Raw genomic sequence first — 19,591 nt, 5'->3', positions numbered from 1 at the left:
TTTGAAGAGACAGAGGAACTAGAGACCAACCAACATTTGCTGGATTATGGACAAAATTCCAGAAAAACATCTATTCCTGCTTCATTAGGTACACTAAAGCCTTTGAATGTGGATCATAACAGAATGTGGCAAGTCCTGAAACAATTCCGAGTACCAGATCATCTTACTTCTCACCTGAAGAAACTGTATATGGGCCAAGAAACAAACATGAAACAATTGATTGGTTTAAAACTGTTAAAGGAATATGACAAGACTGCATGTCGTCACTTTATTTAATATATTTAACAAAACTTTATTTAATAATTTATATGCAAAATGCCAAGCTAGATGAATCGAAACCAGAATTAAGGTTGCTGATAAAATATCAACAATCTCAGACCTGTAGATGATACCACTCTGATGGCATAAAATGAATAAGAATTTAAAAACTCTCTTGATGATAGTGAAAGAGAAGTATAAAAAAGGTGGCTTAAAACTTAATATTAAATAAACTGAGTTCTTCAGTTTCTTCAGATCTAGTTCCACCAATTTCTGGCAAAAAGAAAGAGGAAGGGAAGCAATGTCATATTTTATATTTTTTAACTCAAAGATCACCACAGATTATGACTGTAAACTTGAAATTAAAAGACACTTGCTCCTCTGAAGGAAATCAATATTAAATCTGGACTAGTGACTAAAACAAGGAGACAGCACCTTATTGAAAACAGTCAAAGCTCTGGTTTTTCCAGGGGCTATGATTGTGACAGTTGGACTATTTAAAAAAAAAAAAAAAAAAAAAAAAAAAAAAAAACTGACAACAGAATTGATCATTTCAAATCATGGTGCCAGAAAAGAATTTTGAGAGTCCTTTCAGACAAGAAAGGAGGTTAGAGTAGTCAATATTAAGAATAAAATTAATTCAGGCTATTCACTGGAAAGTCAAAGACTTTAGCTGACGCTCAAATATTCTGGTCACATAATGAAAAGGCAGGACTTTTTGGAAACGACTATGATGGGAAAGATTGAAGGTAAAGGGAAAAGAGGATGGCAGAGGATGAGATGGATAGACAGTATCATGGAAAACAACATGAAACTGTTCAGACTTCAAGAGAAAGTGGAGGATAAAAGGCCTGACATGCCATGGTCCATGGGATCTCAAAGAGTTGAGCATGACTGAACAACAACTACCTCCCAATAAAACTATAAGAGGTCTTTGCAAGTATGCATCATTTCATTCTTTATACTTCTATCACAATACCTAGAATAGCACCTGACTTACTACTATACTACTTGCTAATTATCAAAGCTACAAGGCTCTCATTCTTGTTTTAAATCATTCCTTCCTTTATTTCTGATTAGCATTAATCAAATAATTTCCTCAATTATGATTATTTATTTTACAGGTGAAAGTGATTAAGGAAGATAAAGCTATGCTATACAGTATGCTCAATATCAGTGTTTTAAAAACTTTTAAAACTATTTTTAAAATTTGTCAAAAGTAAACACCCAATTATGACAATAATTCTTATCAAGAGAAAATTAATCACTAACAGTAGCTATGTAAAAATACTCAAAATCACTAATATTTAAACAAACTCAAAGTAATTGATATTCTACTTCACATACATCAGATTGAACAAGGCAATAAAAAAAGCAAATGACAAATATTCAAAGAGCTGCTGGAAAACAAGCCAATGAATGTACCATTGATAGAGCTTTAATCAGTTCAGCCACTCTGAAAAGCAATTTGCAACTATGTTCAAAAATAAATAAATAAATAAATCACTGACTAAAAATCACCCTTTGACCAATGGTCAAAAAAATCCCCCCAAAATAAGAAAAAAGAACAGGAGCCATATATGTAGAAAAATATGTATATGAGCTCTTTTTGAAGGGTAAGAGAATTAGAAACTAAGGGGGTGCCAAACAACTGGAGAACAGTTAACAAATTTTGGTAAATAATTAAAACAGAATACTATTATTCCATAAAAACTGATGATTAAAATGGAGTGATAGAATTCTGGGTTAATTTGCATGAAATGATATAGTTAACTGAGCAGAATCAGAAGAATAATTTATGTCATAAATTTGTAGAGGAAAAACAACTGTTAAAAATTTAAGAACTCTGATGAAGCATACAACCACCTCCTGAGAGAGTGCAGCATGAGACATATTCTTTGGACATGGCCAATGTGAGAAACTGTTTTTCTTGATTATGTATATTTTGTGACAAAGGTTTTTGTTTTTCTCCTTTTTCCTCCAATGGAAGAGGAGCAAGTGAGAAAAAGGATGAGAAAATAGTTTTTCGTTAATTGAAAAAATACAATTTTTAAAAGATTATTTCAAACAAATCTACCAGCAGACTCTTTTTAAAGACCTAGAGTGCCAAATCCACTTTTCTTAACTTGAAAGAATACAAAAACAAAATTAACTTATCCTCAAATCAAAGACAACATCAAAAATGATTTGCAGATTTCAAGGAAAAAAAAAAAAAAAACAACCTAAAAGTTATATAAACTAATGAAGAGTGAAAAGAGCAGATCCAGAACAATTTAAAATAGCAACAATACCACAAAAACAAACAACTTTGAAAGATTTAACATCTCTGATCAGGAAAAGACTCAACAATCATGAGTCTAGAGGACCCATGATGAATACTACATCCCTCCTGACAGAGACACTACAAACTAAATATAGCTAAGACCCAATCAATGTGTATAATGAATTCTATGAAGTGGTCACATTATTTGAATATGCTATGCATATCTGCACTGACCTGGAAACAACAACCGTATTCTGCATAATTATAACTCTGTAAAGTGTGAATTAGAACATGTGACCGCTTCCCAGAATTCAGTATTTATACTAATTGACATCTAGCTGTAAGTTTAACAGAGATACACATTATTAGGTACAGCTAATATGAGAACTTGTTTTGCTTAACAATGAGTATTTGTTACAAAAGTTTTAAAATTGAGATAAAAAGTTTATTTTTTAATTTATTTTTTAAAAGAGAAAAAAAGATTTAGTGAATTTTGAGGGTTTATTCATGAAAACACTTTGTAATTTGTATAGGGGAACTATAGAAACATACCTATTTAAAACACAATTCCATTCCAGATGTTTTCAAACATCATATGACATTAAACATCCAAAAATCTTCTACAAAAGACTAAATAATTTTCCAGCATTTTTCCCATTTATATTTTATGAATTTTAGTAATTTCACTATTTTTTTTAATGTTACACTGAATTATGATACAATTTTCTTTACATATTCCTAGCTTGTCAAGATGTCAATTCTCTCATTCCTACAGTTTGTGGTCAGTAATGTATATAAAATTTATATAGGAAAAAAAGGAGAAGAGAAATATGTTCATTTGGGGAATGAATGCTAAATATAATTATTTTACTTTTTCTCCCATTATAAACATGTACAGTGAATTAAAAACAACTTTTTACATTGTTTCTGTCCTAATAAATATGTGTCACAATTTGCATTGAGTCTCTCAATTTCCTAACAAGGGATGAGGAGCATGTTTCATCATTAGTCTTTTGGAATTATGCTGACAAGAGTTCAACACAACAGTATTCTATCATATTTACGTACCTTAACTTATATATTTATTCCCTAATTTATGAATCCCTCCCTCACATTCCCATTCTTTGCTACCTCAAAAAAAGTTGTATTTTTGTACGCCTTCCAACTTTGTCTTGCTTAGTACTAATTCCTCTCTTAATCTACCTTATTTTCCTTCCCCCTTGCTCTACCCTTTTCATTCTGTTTTTGATTGAGTGAAATAAATTTTTATACTGAAAAATTTTGCTTAAATAAAGTTTTGTACCAAGCTGCTATTTCCCTTTCCAATTTTTTCTAGGACTCATTTCTTTTCCTTTTTAAAAATCTAGCATTCATATGCCTTTATTAAAAACATTTTAAACTTTTTTTTAACTCTTTGCTTCATCCGTTCCAAGAATTCTAGTTCAATTTGTGCCCAAACTGCGTTTTTTGCTGACATGTTTACTCATAGAGGTTTTGAAGTCATTCTCTTCTCTCTTTGGCTTTTGGGTCTAAAGCATCTCCCAAAAGAACTCCACCATGACCGTTCAATATAGTAGAGTTCTTTTTTTGCTTTACCCATTCTTTCAGACAACTTCCTAACTTTGAATTTAATGTTAAACCTGAGCGCTGCAACACTTCTGGATAGAAGATTTGGCCTGGTCCTGTTGATGCTTTCCTAGAGTACTAAGTAATATTATTGCAGGATTTCAGGGACAGTCTGAGGACTGGAAAGCTTTTGGTATTCCCAAAGGGGTCTGATGCATAACAAAATCTGACTGCTGCCACACTGGTCTGAACTCCATAAGTTCCTCACCTGGGTTTTGATTTGTTCAATAGTAGACTACTGGCAAGCTCTATGCCTATCAGACACTTGGAAAGCTCTGTTGATTCAAAGTAATACAATTGTAGACTACCCTTTGTTCTGAGTTAGCTAGCTTGGTTGTTCCCTTACAGGCTGAGCTAGATATATTCTGGGAGTGAGACTGCTTTGCACCTAAGATGTGAGCCACACCACTGCTACTACTACTGCTGGCACTTACTCTTTTGTTAGTATATCACCCAAGGCCTCCCTTATCACTCCACTCTGGATCTGAAGGTGTGTAGTAGACAACAAAGCTGTCATTTGACATTTGTTCCTGTCATAATGCTCTGGTTGGATGAAGCTTAGAATGCCCCAATTTGGGTCCTTTAGTGCTGGCATTCAACCTCTCTCCCTGGGCTCTGAAGGAGTCCACACACCCCATACTCCTGCCCCAACCATGTCCCCATGTCTAACAATCTCATGGTCTCTCTCCATATGCTAACCTGGAATAGACAAAGAACTCAATGTGACATTTTTTAAATTTCTCCATCAGGATTAGATGTGATGTACTTTATAAATCTAGAGAAGTTGTGAGTGCAAGTTCACTTTTTTTTACTTCCTTCTACTTTGGCATCTAGGAATTTCAATAAAATGCTTTTATTGATTTGCACTGGCTTCTGATACTATAACAGTAACAAAGCATTTCTTTCACGGGGTGGGGAGGTGGGGGGGGGGGGAGAGGGGAGATTAATCCTCAGATTGACTCAGGCTTAGAAGCTTGTACATCCCTTGGAAAATGAACCCAAGATCATGAGGGTCTAATACTAGCAAAAACACAGCATCACTTTGGAGTTAGTTGCTGCTAGTTTTCTTACTTTCTTAATCATTAAGCCCTTCATCCTTCTATTTAATGTTCCCTCTTACATTCTAGACAAGGATCATACCAAACCAAACTAATTCAAAGTCTTTGACCCAGGAAACCATATCTATATTAGTTATTTCTGTTTCTCCCAATGCCTCACTTGATCCTTCTAGTATCTCCAAATAAACTGGCTTATACCTAATAATTCTAATTAGTAAGTATATTCTATGCCTGTAAATACCATTTCCCTTCCATCCATATCAATGTTCTACAACAGATTTTAAGCTTTATTGTCTTTAAATTCTGAAGTTCTCAACACTTCTCTGTTGACAAAGTGAGATGTTATATGAGTAAAATATTTTAGCTTACTCTTTTTCTAAACAAAAAAACCAAAGATGGTTTTTGACTTGAGAAGTAAAAAAAAAAAAAAAAAAAACTTACCCTGCCTTCTGAAAGTTTACAATCTACTTTTGTACTCAAATACTCAAATAGAGAAATAATAGAAAATAAATGTTTTGGTGAGTTGTTTCTTTAAAAAAAAAAAAAAAAACTAATAGAAATAAAATGTTGTATTTTGTTTATTGTTATTTTTTAAAATCCCAGTGAAGTATGAAATTAGTATATTACTGTATCATACTAATTAACCCTAGAAATGTGCAAGCTCCTAATCAGTTTGATACTTTCCTTATACATCAAATTTCTTGGGTACTGTATATATGGTGGGCCAGTTCAAAAAAATGACACAATGAATGGAATGGAACATAGGGAATATTTCCTTCAGCATTGGATTCTATGTCTGGGCCAGCCTTAGAAAACTCTAATAGCAGAAATTTAAATATAAGAAAGCAACAAGAGTCTTAAACTTTTCCTACAAACTCAGGTTACATGGTAAAGGAACTTGATGGTTTTTTTAGTGTAAAAATGGGATACCTAAAAAAATAACCAAAAAAGTGCTGAAAAGACAGTGGGAAATGCAAGAAAGCAAAATTTTCCACTCCTCCCTTTGACAGTTGGCCTTAAATTAATGGTGTCTCTCTTCTAAGCTGCACCAAGAAGTTCTATACATCACCCTAGTCACACTACTACACTTTTACATTTTCAAATCTTTATATTATAAGAGTCAATACTCTACAAAATATAAACAGTACAAGTTTTAAAATGTTGCTTTTCTCCCTATTCCTTATTCTTTATTAACCTATTAAAAATCCATCCTCCCAGATCTTAAGATTTTGTTAAGTACATCTCACCTATTTTAAAATACCTGTCTCTTGCCTCATTTATTTTATATAGCACCAGACTACTCAGAAGTGAGAGAAAGGGAAAAATGAGAAACTAATTTTTTTTTTTTTTATTAACAGTACAGTGACACATATATTTCTTTAGCTTAGCTAGGTTACATATAACAGAGTTAAAAGTGACCTAAACTTCAAGCAAAACTGTAAAGTAACAAAGTTGTATGGAGCAGTGAATAGAAATCTGGATTTATAATCATAAAAATCCACATTCAAATTCCAATGCAGACAACTATAGGGTTTGGGATTCATTAACCTGATTAAAAATTTTCAGGGGATCTATTTACATCTAGAATCAAAAACAAAGACCGCTGATTTGAGGTTTAAATACCTGATTTGGTATTTAAAATCCTTCATATCTTATAAGTTTCTGGGACAGGTGACTCCTAACTGACTTACAATCAACCCCAAGACAAAAATAGCAATCTTAAGTATATCTTAAGTATATCTTAAGTAAGAATAAGTTTACAGGAAAAACAATGAAAAGATGGGATATTGAATTTTAATGACGCATATAATCAGAAATATCCTAGAGGGACACAGGGTATGAAACTAGGAGATATTAAGGCTAAAATTATAAATTTAGGTTATCATCTACATAGGACATAGGAGCTAAAATAGAACTGAATGAGACCACCAAAAGATGAAATATGGGAAGAGTAAAAAATACCAAGTTTCCTTTGCTCCTTTATCACACATATATATCTTTTAATAGTGACTGTTTCCCAAGACAATGGGCCCTGTTCTCTTTTTTCTGTATATTCTCTCCATGACCCCATCAGCTTCCATGGGTTCAATTACTATCTCTAGGCAGAAGACTCTGAGATTTATATTTACTCTGTCCCTGTCTCTCCTCTCAATCTCAAACATCAATTTCCTAACCAAGAGCTGTTTCAAGAGACTTTCCCCCTAAACACATCCCTCTTCCAATTTTTCTTATTATCCTGTCAAGACTACTACCATTCGTCCAATATCCAAGACTCATAACCTCAATGTTGACTTCAATTGCTCCCTCTCCTTTACTCCCTCACCTACACTTCACAGAATCCCTCTCACCCTTTAAGAAACAGACCCCCACATCCCCTTTACCTAGCAGTACCCCTTCCAACCACTCTGTATGCTGCATATACTTATATATTTATTCAAATCTCAAATTAATATTTTAAATTCCTTGATTGCTTTCTTCTTTGTAATTATATTCCTAGGACTTAGCAATACCTAGCCTAAGAAGGCATCTAAATAAATGGTGACTGATGCGTATTTACTGTGTGAACCAGGCAAAAAATGGCTAGACTGAAATCCACTGGGAGACCTTACCCTCCTATAGTTTCTACAGAGTCCTAAGAGCTGTCTAGAAGGACAGCTTATCCCAATTCAAAGACTTAAAGGCTTAACAAAACTGAAAGTGTCTCTCCTGTCAGCCAAGAAACTGAGAAGAAAACTACACTGCACCCACAGAGAAGACCAAAGATCTGGATAACAACGCAGTCTTCACGAAGCAACATTAAAAGAACCATCTTGGGGCATCCTTTCAAACACCAGGAGCCCTGATGCCCTCCAGACCACAGCTCCCAAGCTAACAGCCTCCTGGCTAGGCTTTACACAAGCCCCCAAACCCCAAAATCTGGGCAGCTCAGAGCACAGAAGAATTCCAAAAGCACTTAAACTATTAGACCACAATACACTATCTGTTCAAGTTGTTATTTAAATTGAAATTTCTAGGCCTCTTCCTTTAACTCCCAAATAGAGCAAAGTACCATAGAAGCAGCCATCATGTAGTGGAAAAGAGAGAGGGATGATCTCAGAACCAGAACAGAGTAAACAAATGAGTTGCTAAGAACCACTGCTTTATATATGAAGAGGCTAATAATCTGTATGGTAAAAATCACAATTCTTTCAGAATGCAAATATGCAACAGACAGGTAAACACCAACCAGAAGTTACCTGACACAAAACTGAATGGACCACCAAAAACCAAAACAAAACAAAAAAAATCTACTTCTCAAGATCCTTTCAAAAAATTTAGGCTACCACATTTTCTTTTCAATCTATTTGAGGACACATTTGCACATTATTATGCAATTATAGAAATTTACATTAAACTTACATATTTTAGTCCAAAAGCACAAAAATAATTAATACAATTCCACCACTACCACCACTACATTGTAGTTCACTGTGGCCAAAAAAACAAACCACCAATGATAAAAGGATGATCTTCTCCATACTTAAACAAGCTGGTCCTCAACTCAGAAATATAAAATATCTACAATATCTATACCAGAATGAGATGGATATTCCTTCCACTCATGTAAAAATTCTGCTTAGTAAAACCTTCTAGGTTTTGTCCTCTACTTTGGAAACCCAGTATCATAACTATGTCATGATAAGACATCAATGTAGAGCTTTACCTGAAAGCACATTACTAATGATGACTCACATTAAGACAAATATTATAAAAAATTACCAAGGACACATATGTATGGCAGAATAGGATCAATAATGTATTAATACTGAGAGGCATCAGCTGAATAGTCCAAGCGATGGTGTTAGTATATACAAAATATTTAAAGAACAAGAGAAAGTCCTCTAGTAAATTGTCTATAAAAATTTTATTTAAGATGTGTAAAACATCATAGATAAGAAGGCTCTGACTTAGCTTACACACAACTAGTAAAATAGCAGAGCTGAGATTCATAGGTATCCTGCTTACAAAATTCACAATACCTATCAAATGGACATGGCTCTCTTCAATAATGAGATGAACCAAAACAATTCCATTTGTTTAGTAATGAAGAGAACCAGCTACAACCAGCAAAAGAACTATGGGAAATGAATATGGACCACAACATAGCATTTCCACTCCTGTTATTGTCCGCTTGCATTTTTGTTTTCCTTCTCAGGTTATTTTTACCTTATTTCTAAATCCAATTTTTCTGTGCAGCAAGGTAACTGTATAAATATGTATACATATATTGCATTTATATATTGGTCTACCTGCCATCTTGGGGAGAGGGTGAGGGGAAAAAGGGGCAAAGTTGGAACAGAAGGTTTTGCAAGGGTCAATGCTGAAAAATTATCCATGCATACATCTTGTAAATAAAAAGCTATAATAAAAAAAATTTTTTTAACAAAACAATACCTATCAAAATACTATTGCATGGATGACCATGAAATCATCACAAGGATTTAAGTATCAATCACAACATGTAGTAACTAAATCCAAGTCCAATATTTAGAGCTTCCAGAATCCTAAATTAAAGAATAGTGCTTCAGTTTTTCTAGATTTTTCTTCCAAAGATGATTTTGTATACAAAATCTAAGAACATAAGGCTCAAAAGAAAATAGTGAAAATGAAAAATAGCTTTAAAAACATGTATAAAGCAATTCCTAACAATGGAAATTTACTATCTCCGTTTTTTATATAATGCAACTTAGGTTCAGATAAGCTAAGTGATTGGCCCAACATCAGTCTGTGAGTAGTAGTCTACTTACAAATCTCAGACTCATTTCCCTATACCAAAATCATCTATACCTAATGAAATCTGATTGGTTTCAAAGGAAAATCTTTTGCCAAATAACACATTAAATTTCCTAAAAATGGAAATTCCGATTGCTACAGATAATTTATTAAGATGGGAAAAAGTTTTTAAAATAGGTAATTTAGAAATAGTATATTCTTCCAGATACACTATGACTAGATCCTGAAAATCCAAAAAGAAAAGAAATTATAGACTTCCAAAAGAACAACAGAAATATGTCCCAATGCCCTAAACTAGGCTTTAGCATATCATTTGCAACAATAACTTGCATAAAAGGATATCATCTAAGGAAAAAAATACAATCAGAAAAGGAGGTGCATTTGTCACGTAACATAAGTGAAAGGACAACTAAAAACCACTATGTTACCCCCCAGGATGTTAAAAGAATGATCCTAACAAACCTCTGACACATTGTATAGATCTGTGTGACAACATGGACAAGAACTGCACAGAATGAAAAGGCATGGCAGATTATGATTAAGGGAGGAGTGTACTCACATCATCAATCTATCAGATTTACTTTGTAATTTCATTATGATTAGTAGTTTAATATTGGGAAAAGGGTAATATTATTTTCAAGAAACGTCAAAGTCTAAAATAAAAAACAAATTTAAAATTTACAACTTATACTTCAGTAGCTTAAGGAATTTTATTGTTGTGGAAATACCTCTTCCTTCTAGTTAATTCAAAAAGTTAACTTAAATCTTACTACACTATTCCAGGGCTACTGTCACTAAAATATTCATAACCGTAACATTTTCTACTGCTCTATTTTCTTACTCCTTCATGTTTCATACTCTATATAATGACACCAGATACTAGGAATAAAATCTGGTAATAAAGCTTCTTCTACAAAATTAGCTAGATGGATCCTGAGAATAAGTCTGTCACCAGATCTAAACTTTGCATGGACTTTACCAGATTTGCAACATTGACAGTCTTCAAAAATCCAGGGTTACCACACCAACATGAGGAAGTTCTAAACTTGACTAAAATTTTCAGAAATAAAAATTAAAAGGCCACCAATTTTTCTGTATTTAAGTGGTTAATTAGTAGAAAACATAACAATCAGAATCCTCAAGCATAAGACAAATTATAAAGTGTTACAGAATCTCAAATCAAATCTCCATTGTTCAACAATAGATTACCCAAGCAAGATCTTGTTCCTACTTTCTCCCGCTGTGTCTTTTGGCCATTTCACTTCTTTTTATACATCCCTAGAACAAGGAGGTAAAACTTAAATCCATCAATTCTGAAAGACAAGTACACTGATAAGAGGTTTTTGAATATAATTCCCCAGAACTGGGGAGATTAACTGTGGATTTCAATTAGACATGCCATCCTAGTCTTTCATAGCACAAAGGAGAACTGATAATAACTTTGGCAACCCATTAAATGTCTCCTTTCAAATGCAAACACATTCCACCTAATATTGCTCTATTAACTTAATCCTTACAGTTAAATTTGGTTAATATTCTGTATACATACAAAGGTACTACCCAGCTAAACCAAACCCAAGTATACAAAGTTATATGATACTCAATACTACCCTGTTAGATAATAACCACTTGCAAAAGTAATGACTAAACAGACATTTTATATCCTGAATTTTCTTCAAAAACATTTTGAAATTTGCCAAAGCCTGTGGCTAAAAACACAGGAAATTAATTTCTTGATTTAAACATTTTATATATATGAACAATATAAGACTTGTATCATTAATTCAAAGTAAAGATGTAATTATAATTAGGCATTTTAACTACAGTTGAGGGAGGATGGCACTGGAGTTTGTAGTTAAAAATCAGTCAATGAGTACCCACCTACTTTGTGCCAGGCACTATACTAAGCATAGGGACTACAAAGAAAGGCTAATAGTTCCTGCCCTCCAGGAGCTCACACTCCTATGTGGTGGTGTAAACAATGGTGTACCATGGTGTAAACAACAAGCAAACAAATATGTACAAGTGAACTATACAAAGAATAAACAGGAAATTAATAGAGGGAAGGCACTAAAATTAAGAAATTAATTCCTATAGAAGTTGGGATTTTTTTGGATTACCTAACTTTAAACTCTATTATCTAAATCTAGGGATTGGTTAGAAACCTACTGAAATACTCATTTTTAGCAATTATTGTCAAACGTCAAGCAGACCAGTTTAAGATAATAAACATAGCCATATTTTTAACCAAATTACCTATTTATAAGCCAACACCAGTCTTGGCTTTGAATTCAGAAGATTCGATTCCTATCCTGGGTAGCTACTGGGCAATTTCATAGGACCATGTGAATAAAAAAATATGACTTATCAATTCCCTCAGCATATATGAATTTCTATCTTTTTGATACAGGTCACTACCATCAAAACAATATTTTTCTTTCTCTTTTCCAAGTAATTCTCCTTTTTCCATCAGCAACTCTACTGGGTTTTGACTCCAAGAAACATCAATATTAAGCTCATCATCAAGTTGATTCACTCAGTTTTTGATACTCAACCTTCTCAACTCAGCTGCCTCTCCCCTTTTGTGGGAGAACTAGAGAAAAGAACAATAAATTTCTCCTGAAGCCTTTCTTTACAGAGCTGAAAATTTTTACAACTTTTCCAGTAACTCTATTTTCCTTCAGAAGTTCTACTTGGTTTAGACTTTACAGAACATGATGCCATCTTCAAGCCAAGTATCACCACATATAGTCAGTCCCCCCTACCCTCCCTTTTCAGCTTCCTTCTGTGTATTGTCTTCCCTACATAGACAACAAGTTCCTTGAGGTAAAGATTGTGCTTCTTTTTCTTATTTAATATTTACTGAGTTGAATTGAATTTTTAATTCTAATAACAAATATCTGATGACAGGCAAACTAAACAGGAGTGATAAATAGTAAATAATAAGGTTTTTTTTAATAGTAAATAATATAGTTGGACATGCATCAGATATATATGAGCTTACTTTGTCCCTGAGAGCAAAATTTTATTTTCCATATTTCAATAACTGCTTGAATAAAGGATTAGATTTAGAAAGCTGCCATGTACAAATGAAAACAAAAATTATGAAGCTCTGAATTGGCAACTAATTCTCACATGAGAATTATAAGTCAATTGTAATTTTATAGTACTAAAGTTAAGAGAAACTGGCAAGATTATAACAGATTATTTGGATCCTTTCCAATATTCAGTTAAGTTCATTTTCCAATGAATGACTTCAAATAATAACTTTAAAAACTTCAAAAATTAAGAGATAAAGGTAAGAAAAGAATGTTTATCTTAAAAATAGTTCTTCAAATCAAAGGATATGAACACTGTATTAGTATTAGGTAAATAGACAAATATGCTTGGAAATTTCAACTACCCAATTTAAGTAACTTTCCTCCACTCAACTACAATAGTGTTTCCACAAGACAATATTAAGTGAGAAATCCTTTCTAAACGAGAATAAGGAAAAAGTTTAGAGTACAATAATCGATTTAATATTTACAGAACTAAATTATTCTCAAAACTCAAACTTTTTTCAATCCTCAATCCAATTAGAGGTAGTATTAACTCTAAAGTACCGTAATTTTTATATTAACCAAAAAATTTGGCAAATACTTATGATCATGTTTATACAAAAGTACTCTGAATGAGAGGGTCATTAAAAAAAAAATACAGATAAGTAAATTCAAGGACAGAGAGTTGTAACCAAAACTCAGCTCATTTAAATAGTCTTATATTTTAAGAAAAATCAAATTACAATACATCATTTAATATACAATTTCAATATATGTTAACAACTTTTCAATGACAATGTTTAATTGATAATACAGTTTCAAGTAATGAATTTGTATCTTTTAGCTTAACAGGTACATAATGATTCTCTAAGTTAATGTGATAGAAATAAGTTAAAAGAAAATGAGTGGACTTCTTACTCATTAGGGTTTAATCAGTAGGATTCCAAGTTCATGCTTGAGATCACTGTCAGGAAATTATGAGAGCAGAGGCACATTTAGGTGAGGCCTTTTTTTTTTTTTAGGAAACAATTAGAAATCAGTTTTAATTGGAAAGTTTCATTCCATCAGGGAAATGAAAAATATATGAATGTGTATATAATTTAATGAGAATTTTTTTGTCAATGAATTATTTCTAATTCTCTTACAATTTTATTTGGAGAATGTTTAATACAATAAATGTCAAAAACATTCAAATTAATATTATGGAAAACAAGTCAATGTGAGTTTTCTTTTAATCACCAAGTAGGTGATAAAGGTTATTTTTCTTTCCCAGTAATGTTCCTAATAAATTGTCCTGAGGTTTGCTCTTTCAACTAAATATGCAAAGCATTCTTAAGATTCCATTAAATTATTAAGTATTTCTTCTTCTCCCTATTCCTACACAAAGAATCTTAAAGTCTTATCTCAGCATAAGTACACTGACAGAATGCAAAAATAGCATTCTAGAAAATTGCTATTTGATTTGAATTTCCAAACAAAACAAAGACCAATATTAGTTATATCCTTGTACAATGTTATTAAGCTGAAATGTTAAGGAGGATAGAGGTACAATAGCAAAATGGTATGTTATGGTATGTTAATTCTCTATAATCAACAATAAAATTAACAATTAGTTCCAAAAAAAATGTATTTGTATGACAAGATTGGAAACTTCTATAGAACAGAAATTATGTTCTATTTGTCTCAGCTCCATAATGCCTTTCACAACAGGTGTTCAGTAAATAAGTGCTGATTTTTTAAAAATTGTAGATTAAAATATATGTGTTCTATAAAACTTTCATAGATTTAACTTTTACATGTCATAGAATCACAAAAATGGAAAGGCCCTCCAGAACTTAGGCACTGAATTTTTAGACAACTTGGCAATGTGCTCTGTGCAGAGTACAATTCCCTTTCTTCTTGCACTCACAGGAGAATGACCCAATCTTTCTAATCAAGCACTGAAAGCTTACTTCTACAATAGTACACATTAATTAACATCATAATTATTAAAAAATAATTGATATGATTTCAGTTTTGGACACCAAAGATCATTCATGTGTATCTTTAGGCTGACTCAAAATGTCTAACCTTACTCAGATGAAAACATATGAAATTAAACTGTTTTCCCCATCAGATTTAGTTGTCAATTGAGCTAGTTTCGTAACATACACAAGAGTTTCACTGGTCTTTTGTTGTGCTTTTAATTCTATGGCTTTAATAATAGATAGTTCTCCAAGAAAACATGCAAAAGATGTAGGTGATAAGGGACACACTTCAGCAAGTTACTGCACTGGCTCCTGGTGTGGGAATGACAAGTGATAAGATTGATCAGCTAACAATCAAGAGCTATCAGCTGCAGTGAAGCACAAAAGAAAGGACAGTCAAAAATTAAAATAGAACCAAAAATTAAAAAACTTCTCTGTGAAACAAGCCTAATTAATCTTCAAAACAGAGGGCCCAGACAGCTAAAGGGCTGTTTACTATTTTCTCTATAGTATAATGTAGGCTTCTTATGGTTGGAAGAACAGTGAGAAGACCAGTTTAAAAATAATAAAAAGAAAAAACTATTAATCATGAATGGGGGAAAAAAGTTTTCCTAAGCAAAATAAAAATTGGACTATACATTAATAACTGGAAAGCTAATTTTTATTAATGAAACCCACTTTTTCTTTCAAAGTTAAATCAATTTTTAATAGAAAAAAATTCAAGGAAGCTTCCTATAAGATTTGAGCAACTTGATGGCAATCTGTAAAACATTCAATCACAAAAAGTCATTTTGGGGACTTCCAGTGGGTGTGAAAGACTTGGCCCCCAATGAAGAATTACAAACACTAATATAGTGATATATTGAGAAGCAGAATTGTCCTAAAATTATAACAAATTTCATATGTAGCTGGAATACTACCAACACAACTTCATACCATGTTACATGGTTACTAAAGTTTAAGAACTTTATTCAAGAGAAAGAAGTTATAAGCTATAAACAAATGTCACAGTCAGGCAAAACATGCCTAATATAAACCCCATTAAAAAACCAATGGGATGTAATTAAGGTGAGACTTGGAAAAACAAACTGTTCCATAAAGGTACCCTTAATATCAAATGGGATAAAGTGTGAATAAAAGAACATAGCAAAAACAAATGACAACAACAAAAGAGTATATTACATATAAGTTTTTGAAGGTGTAAAGTTATAACACATGCTAGTTAATTCACAAATAAGTACATAAGTACCCATGAAATTGCCATAACTCATTTCCACATGTACCTTTATGCAGTATAGACCCAAGTCATTGAAAATTTTGTGGCAACACTACTTTTGTTCTGAGTAAAGCTAGACAGTTATTAAAATGCCAGTACTCCACTACTAGAAACCTTTTGTAAAAATTGGTTTGTTGGAACAGTTCTGAATCATTACATATTAAAAAGAATTTTAGCTAGAGCTAAGTAAATTCCCTTAATTACTATATGACACCATATACATCACTTAAAAATTATCCTATAAATCTTAAGCTACACAAAAAAATCCATTGTCTAATTGGAATCTGTATTCTTTACAATTTAGTAAACAAAAGAACAAAAAAGAAATGTATAAGTAAACAAAGGCAAAAACTTTTCTTTACATTAAAAAAATAACCTTATGCCAATATATTTAATCTTTTACATTTTAGTTACGCAAAGTATGAAATTGTACATGAATAAAAGCTAGGTACTTTAAAGGAATAAATAAAACTTATGCTTATTAATACACATTTTATATTCATCAATCATACAAGGTAGACCACCAGGGGCCAACTTTTGGGAAACCAACAATACTCAGGTTAGGTAGGATTGGATGAGTTGGGATCTGCATTATTGGAGGGAACTCCCAAAAGATGAAATCACATATCTATATTAATAGTTAAGAATAGCCAAACAAAGCCTACATCTACTTAGAATAGTTGAAGTGGTACTCATATATGGCACATCCATAAGAAACAAGAATTTCATTAAGAGTTTTCAGCGATAAAGTACAGTTATCAAATATAAAAATATTCCTAAAAGATAAAAAAAAAATTTTGGACAAAATGGCACCAGATCATGTCAGTCTTCACTTTCCAATTCAACAAATGATAAAGCCAATTACAAACTAACACTGACACTGCATTTAAAGTCATAAACCTTTAATAATGTATAAATGACTACAATATTCATTATTATAATCAGCTGATTGAGTAAAAATGAATTGTGTTGCAGAATTAGTAGTGTTCTTTAACGTTAAAGTCAATTTTTAAGGTGTATCTATTTTATGATGAGTAATGCAAGAATCAAACAACTTTGACATTACAGAATTCTTATGATCTAGGTAACCTGAAGAGACATATATCTACTATACTGCTATTTATAACTGGGAAATTTTAATGTGGACACTGACCTTTTTTTCTGTATATTCAAAGTGTTCACTGACTTTGGGAGTTAAAATGCTGAATTCCAAAATGATCTTAGGTTTGTCTATAAATTTAAGAACCACATGTCAAAACTTTTGTGGGTATATTATAATAAATATGTTCTCTGTCATCATATTTTCTAGTTGTTAAACAAGTATTTAAGTTGCCACCTTAAAAGGGCCAAGTTTGCTTTAACTTCAGGAAATGAGTATCATAGACTGTGACTTTAAAAGCCAAAACAGATTACGAGATGAAGAATTTTTCAAAAATAAGATTATCAACTACCTACCTAAAATTTACCTAAAATAATCTCAATTCCTTGTTTTCATCATCTCACTGCATCCTACCAACTCATGTTTGCAGATTAACAAGGAAAAGGGTCAACTGCTGAATAATTCTTGATTCTCTTCACAGCTGAAGAATTAAGAGATAAAGGGGCTAAAGATCAGGAAAAATATCTCCCTTCCTTTTGCAGAGACCCAGTACTCTCTCCAAACCAAAAACATATAAAAAGAATTCAGCACTATATAGCCACAAAAGGAGAGCACTGGTTGCAAACAGAAAAGGGTTTATCTGTGTGTTACCTGCAATTCTCCATCTGCAGGAGTCGGGGTCTTTCAAAGGGTCCGCGTCCCTTATCTTTTTCTTAACTTACACTCACCCCATACTCAACTTCGCTAAAATGAGACCTTTCCGATTCCACCTTACCAGAGGCCTGTACCCCGCAGCTCCTCCCCAAGCTACACGAGGGGGTGATTCCACTAGCAGGACTAGGGACACTTCTTTCTAAAATGGCAGGTTTCCTCCTCAACATATATATACATATACATATACACATACATATACATATATACATATAGATAGATAGATATAGATAGATATCTATGTATATAAATACACTCTGTTTCTCTTTGACCTGTATGTCACTGCAGGTTCTCACTGAAGCTCAAACTGGGAAGCTCGGCCTATTACGAGGGGAAAAGGCTCGAGTCCCCGGGAGAGGCCTGCTGCCGGGGCCTGGGGGAGAAGGGAGAGGAAGGCTTCGGACACTCACCGAGACGACGGCGGCTGCTCTCGGGTCCTGGTCCCCGGGTTCCCGCAGTTACAATCCCATCCGAGGGCCTCCGGATCCAGCACCGCCCCGGCCGCCTCTCTCCGCCCCCGGCACTTCCCGACTTCACTCACCAGCCACTGCGTCTCAGTCTCCCTATTTCAGCAGCGCCAGAGACCAAGAAGGCGACAACCCCCCTCCCCGGCAAATACCGCAGTCCCCGGACTCCAAGGATCAGCCGGGCAGTAGTGCGAGGCCGAGCTAGGCCGGGGGAGGCCGGGCGCGGCGTAGAGGGCGGCGGTGGCGGCGGCCTCTCCCGGGCGGCCGTGGCACAGGGTGCCTCAGTCTCAGTGGCTCCCGGCTCCTTTCCGAGCAAGATTTTGTAAATCTCACAAAATGGCGCGCGCTCCAAACCTGCGCAATGAGAAGCGCCGGGGCCGGGGCGGCGGCGGCGGCGGCGGCGCGGCGGCGGCGGCGGCTTATCCGCCAGAAAAGTCCTAGCCGCCCGCCCCCCGAGAGATCCTCCTAGCACGGACACACGCACACGCGCGCACACACACACACACTCACACACACTATTCCTCTCCCTCTCTCACTTCTTTCTCACAAACACACATTCACACACTCAAACACACACACTCACACACCACTCACACACGCATACATACACACTCACACACTCACACACACTCACACACACACACACACACACACACACACACACACACACACACCGGTCTCGTCCGCAGCGGCGGCAGCAGCAGGAACAGTAGTAGCAGGAACAGCAGCGCCCGTGGCACCCGCACCCCCAGCTCGAGCTGTCCGCTCCCCGCGCCGGCCTGGGCCTGATCAACAACAGCAACCACAGCAGCCTCCTGGATTCCCCCGCCGCAGTTACCGCTACCGCCCCCACCTCACTCCAAGGGAGCTTTTTATTATTATTCGGGCGGGAAGCGAAAGGGTTTAAAAAAAAACCCTACCAACAAAATGGCGACTGACCGACCCGGTCGCTATGGCAACTGTCAATCAAATAGCAAAACCCCGGCTGACGTGCTGACGTACTCCTCCTACCCCACTTCCCCAAACCAGCGGGCGGGGCCTGTCGCTGGGGT

At 34.4% G+C, this 19,591-nt stretch overlaps 1 protein-coding gene across 3 annotated transcripts in view; it reads right to left on the bottom strand.

Annotated features, from left to right (window-relative positions):
• DYRK1A (dual specificity tyrosine phosphorylation regulated kinase 1A) overlaps positions 1-19,175 on the bottom strand; it is a 184,394-nt gene extending 165,219 nt beyond the window's left edge. For 2 of the 3 annotated variants that reach the window (XM_051984862.1, XM_051984867.1), the window contains exon 1: positions 18,483-19,175. The gene's annotated coding sequence lies outside the window, so the exon portion shown is untranslated. The remainder of the gene's footprint in view (positions 1-18,482) is intronic. The other variant, XM_051984865.1, reaches the window with a different exon arrangement.
• Positions 19,176-19,591: the final 416 nt, after the last annotated feature.

Source organism: Antechinus flavipes, chromosome 3, assembly GCF_016432865.1.
Source record: "Antechinus flavipes isolate AdamAnt ecotype Samford, QLD, Australia chromosome 3, AdamAnt_v2, whole genome shotgun sequence".
Lineage (NCBI taxonomy): Eukaryota > Metazoa > Chordata > Mammalia > Dasyuromorphia > Dasyuridae > Antechinus > Antechinus flavipes.
The sequence above is the reverse complement of the archived record's forward strand: the minus strand, read 5'-3'. Positions and strand labels throughout refer to the sequence as shown.